Genomic DNA, 6,000 nt, shown 5'->3' with positions numbered 1-6,000 from the left:
TAGTGTACATATGTAAATAAGTAGTCTACTGCATGCACCGCACCCATATATCCACTGTAAATACACAACTTAGTAAGTGCTTTTACCAGAAAACAAAAATTCATGTTTAATTTAAACAATCAGGATAATGATGCCCATTTAAATCATGTCCAATGCACCGGTCAGAGCAAGACAGCCGCTGATTGTTCACTATCTGCGGCTCAAGGGACAAATGTTCAGGCCTACAACAAAGAGAAAAATGGCATAAATGAGATACATGCATGTCATTTGGCATATATGGCATCTTGTGTTCCACCTGAAACTTCAATCTATGGACATACTAATATATACTAACAAGATCAGTTGGAAATTTAACCTTATCCTTCCATACCGAGTCCCCTTCCCCTCCCGAACAGTCCCAAACCACCTAAAACACCCATTTGGACCAAAATATTGGCATCTTTCATCTATTCTTGCACCCAAATCATCCAAAAAATCATTAAAACTCATTTTCTTCTTATCTTGCCTGCAGACGAATCTCTGTGACCTTGACATTGCAGTAAAAGTGCTTTTTAAAGGTTATATGACACTAATTCGGATTCCCATAGGGTCCCATTATAAAACTGACAACTTTCAACGCATTTTTCTTGTCTTTCTGACGCATCAATTTTTCCGAACTTGGTATCATTTTAAAGATGGATGTGTCCTCTTCCAATAATTGCATTCAAAAACATACCGTCTCGCAACTTCTAAGAAAGTAAATCGCTGTTGAATGCACCCACCGTAGAAAAACCTGTTTTGCAAGCCTAATTTCGACAAATGCCCCACACAATAGAAAAGACACCCCCAAAAGTTCATCTTTTCAGTTAGCTACCAATCCAAGGCACCAAAGTACTCCAGACACATACAGGATATTACAAATATCCACAAAAGACATGTCTCACATTGTTAAATGGCTTTTATTCAAGAAGAGAAAAGGAACTCTTTAGTAATAGGCACTACTTTCGAATGGACCACGGAGGGATACACAATGATTTAGTGTAATGAAACGTTTATGGTAAAAGAATGGCGGCGTCCGTATGCTTCGTTGTGTCAGCGAAACATGTTAATGGAAACGTTATTTTTCCGCCAGATGCAATCAATCATCTCATTACTGATGATTTCCGTGCTTTGTTCCTCGCTGCAGCATCTGCATCGGGATGCGAAATTACCAGAATGCGTCAATGATGTAAAAATTTGTGGTAAACTATGTGGTAGTGATCAAATAAAAATGCCGAACATCAACATGCAACTTAGTGTCGCAGTGGAATTGGACAAAAAGGTTGTCGAGTTTACAATAAACTCTGAGTGCCTTCCTAATCCTAGAATTAACAGTGAGCCCGATGCTTTCAAATATATGATTTATACGGTATATTGTATTTTGCCTGTCTGTCTGTCTGTCGTTGTATTTGTGTGTCTGTCCCAAAACTTTAACCTTGGTCATAACTTTTGCAATATTGAAGAGAGCAACTTTATATTTGGCATGCATGTGTATCTCATGGAGCTGCACATTTTCAGTGGTAAAAGGTCAATGTCAAGGTCATCATTCAAGGTCAGAAGTCAAATATATGGCTTCAAAGCGGCACAGTAGGGGGCATTGTGTTTCACAAACACAGCTCTTGTTCATGATTGAAATACATGGCATGGCATTTCTCTCTGTACTTTCATCTTCCTGTAAGTAAGTTTCTAATGGCACATGATTAAAGCTTCTCAAAGTTTTGTGTGGGAAAAAAATAGTGGCAATTAAAGTAGAGCATGTTTCTGTTTAATGAATTTGATAAGCACATCAGGTCGGTTAAAATGGGAATTTTTGTAAGCTTTATAAAAGACACTAGATTTTTGCTGTTGAAATAGTGAGAATTATGATGCCAGTCGTATACCTGTGGAGATCAGTTAGAAGTTGCACCTGGCCTGTATGTTCGGAGATGCATTACCTGCAACTCTGAGGTGGAAACAGCTTATTACTCAGCCAAGTGTCGGCATTACCTACCACCAGTGTGCATCCATTGTGGAACTCCTGCCAGTTTGTTAGATGATAACGATGCATATGTTGCAAATTTGTATTCAAAATACTCCATAGTCAGACCAATGTGTGTGTCTTGTCGACATTCTGGAAAAGAGGACAAACACTTGGGGCGCCAAGAAGTTTGTTAAAAAGCAAAAAGTCAAGTGAACTCATTCAGATCTTCAACCATTTGTGCTTTGTTTTGGTTTGAAAATGACACCAAAGCAAACTGATGTTCATATGATGTATTAGTGTTGACATGTTGAGATTGAACATGAACAATCATGGATTGGATTAAACAGCAAATGCTTTAACTTTAAACATATTAGTGTTTAGTCTTTACCAGTTTACTTCTATTTCTACAGATTTTATTAGTTTTGCCTTAAGATTTAAGCTGATTCTTGTCATTTGTGATTGCTTGTTTCTTGGAAAAGTATGTTGTTTTTTATCCCCTGCCATAGGCGGAGGGATATTGTTTTGGCGTTGTCCGTCCGTCCGTCTTTTCGTCCTTCCGTCCCGCACTTTTGTGTCCGGAGCCATATCTTGGAAGTGCTTTGACGGATTTCATTGAAGTATATTGGCGAGGGATATAAATTAAACAAATTTCCTTGTTTAAATTGATTTGATTAAAAAATTGTTCCCTCTTATTGTTGTACTACTATTGTATAAAAGTACTTGTCATTATACTATAATGTATACTAGTCTTTTTTGCACTCAAATTATACCAATATATGTGCTATGTTAAAATATAGTATCAATTTATATAAACAACATTATTTTTTTTATTTTTCGCTTTTTGCTCTCCTGCGATCGACAAACAATGGAATAAAAATAAAATTATTTTTATTTTGCTCGCTCGCTCAATTTTTTTATGGCTAAAATCCGTAGAACACATCATCAATTTGTTTTGGCCTTATATGAATCAAATATTCATTTCTTTAAAAATGTTTCCAAGATTTTATGGACAATTTGTCTAAAAACAGTTTTTAATCATGCTTGTAAATATTGGACAAAACGTTACCTCTAAACGGGGCATATACCTTTGCAGTAGGGCACATGCCCATAGTGTCCCTCCAAAAGTGGAGAGGATTATTGGCCTCCGTTATTTTGATAAGTGCGACATACCGGCTCTTTATGGTGATACTATGCGGAAAGTCATTTTTAAAATTGATGATATATAAAGTAACAATATGTCAGGTTTAAGCTGTCGACACAGGTGGTGGATGTGACATGCCGTCTTCCGTTCATGGTTATTATCGTCCATCGTTATAAAGCAATAAAGTCTTACGTCAAGTAATGAGCTAACAAGCCTTATTATTTTCTAATTTGAGCAATTACCCTTAAGTATGATATTGACTTTTTATCTAAGGACATGTGACATGTCATCTCCACTCGCACATTTCCGGTAAGTTATTGATAAGTCAGGTTGAAGTTCATTATTGCCATAAGTGACCTTTGATATTCGAGTGTATGCCACGGACACGACTTTTACAAGCGAGAAGCCATCTGCACATGGTGAACACTGTCTTCAATGCATTCTAAAATGTATGATATTATAAACTCACAATCCCGATCAATTCGTTCATGGTATTTCTAAGACAAACTTATTAAGCCATAAACAAAATAGATATCCGAGTACAATACTTACAGATTTTTGTCGATAGCAACATAATTTAAAACATTTGATGGCTCACAAAAAATTATGCGATAGTTTTGCTTTGAAAAAAATGAAATGAGTTGTGAAAAATCAAATAGTGCAGAACAAACAAGACGTACCACTGAATGTCATAGCAAATGTATTGAAATTTATCACTCATACTTTGAAAACAAGCGGGTTTTCCAGTAAAATATCTGATCATATCGTCCCTTATTAATATGTTAAAAATCATGATACTAATTGAATACTGAGGTTGCGCCGACAAGTCAAGTCAGTCTTGTGACATTCAGACCTGCTTAATACGACATCGAATTGAAATTAATTATTCGGTAAAAATATGTTTAGAAACATGATATTGAAAATTATATAATGTGTCGCCGGATAGTGAAAAGTGTGCAGCCAGTCCAGGACTCGAGCCCGGGACCTCTAGCTTAAACGGCGAGTGCTTACCGGGTCGCTTACCGTGTTAATAACCAATGCTGCCTTAGTTTGGTACCGTGGCATTCTGCCCTGTCAGGTTGGAATTCGTCACTGAATTCGAGTCAAAGGGATCAGTAAATAACTGATCCTGAGGAAACCACGGACAGGATCTATTGAGAACTGAATATGCAGCTGCCCCCCGTTGGTCGATATTTTCGCCGATGGAGAATAGTGTGCTGCCAGTCCTTGACTCGAACTCGAGACTCCCGATTACTAGGCGAGTTCTCTACCGAGTTAGCTAACCGGGTCGCTTACACAGCTTATCACCAATCCCAGTTAAGTTCGGTACCGTGACAAATGTACTATTATTTCACTGCATGAATACATATGAATGTGTCAATTTCATGTTCTTTGCATATTAAGGGTAGTCAGTATTTTAATTATAATATGTATACAACATAGTTTCTAAATAAAGCATGCCATATGATGCTACCCTTGACATGTCAAAGTTAGTATCATATATCAAGGTTCTCTCTTTGTTGTTAAGTCCAAGTAAATTATTGATGTGACGACTTAACACTAATTACATGTTTATTTTTTTAAATAAGATATTGGTATTTGAAGATATATTTTTCGTTCATAATCGTTGAATACTACTTGATATCAGCACATAACTAACGCCAGAATCAATTCACGTGTTTTAAGCAAATAAGAAACCACAAACGGATGCACTTTTGTGTTATTTTACTATTCATTTATCACTAATCATTAATTTAGGACTCATGTTCAATTCGTCTTTTGAATAGGTCACTAAAGCGTACACTCCAGTTGCATACCATTATTGTTGTGTAACAGCGAACAAAAACGGGCTCTTATCGATTAAAATTAAAAAAATCAGTGAAAGCAATCACCCACCAAAACACGCCAGTATTTAACTTATCCCTTAGTATCATCGGTAAGTTCATTTTTATATCACTGACCGCGGCCTTAGTAGGGTTATAGACAATATCAACGCGCGCTTTTGGTTACTTTATTAATCCGCGAATCCGCCGTTTGTTTGTCTCTTAATTTATATTATTATGCTACAATACATAGATATAAAATAATAATAAAACAATACATAGATACACATAATAGAAATTATTTGCACTTGTTAATCGATATTAATATATTCAAAAATTGACTACCATCGATTTACAATGAGGAAAGCAATTAATACATTGTAAAGTAACTGTCTTCGATCAACAGGGTTTGACGTGTGTCTTCTGCATTGTAAATTTTCCTTGCTAATAAATATGACGGTTGAATAAAATCGTAATACTCATTGTAATCATACTTGGTTCGTTTTACTTGAGATTTTGACTTGTGTGTTGTTTATTTACATCGCACGATATAGAGCTTGAAACGATAGAACTTTCAAGTATTATAATGTTTGAATACAACGTTTCTGTTATTCAAGTTAGTTTAATGAAAAGAGTCGGTTAAAGTGAGTCCCTGGACATATTGTTTTTCCATTTGTGCGTGATTATTTGATTCAATAAATCAAAGTTTCGTCGATGGGTCATACAGACTTTTTCCTTTAATCAATTTAATCCAGTCAATCTGTAAGTGTTCCCACAACTAATTGCACCAGAAATGATTTTGTGATCATAGTGTAGACAAATATCACCTCTTCAACATATCATAGTATAGACAAAGTGTAGTTAGGGCAAACTACTGAAAAATGACTCGTGATATGACAGAATTTTCATGGCACGAAATTACAACCGTAGAAGATAAAATTATCAGACGCACGGTATACAAGCATCCGCGCGACATGATTTTATCGTCTGCTTTTGATGAAAGTTCCTTGATTTAAGTCATATTTGGAGGTAAATTAACATGTCTTTGTTGAATAGTA

The sequence above is a fragment of the Dreissena polymorpha genome, chromosome 5 (assembly GCF_020536995.1).
Source record: "Dreissena polymorpha isolate Duluth1 chromosome 5, UMN_Dpol_1.0, whole genome shotgun sequence".
Lineage (NCBI taxonomy): Eukaryota > Metazoa > Mollusca > Bivalvia > Myida > Dreissenidae > Dreissena > Dreissena polymorpha.
Note: the sequence above shows the minus strand (reverse complement) of the source record.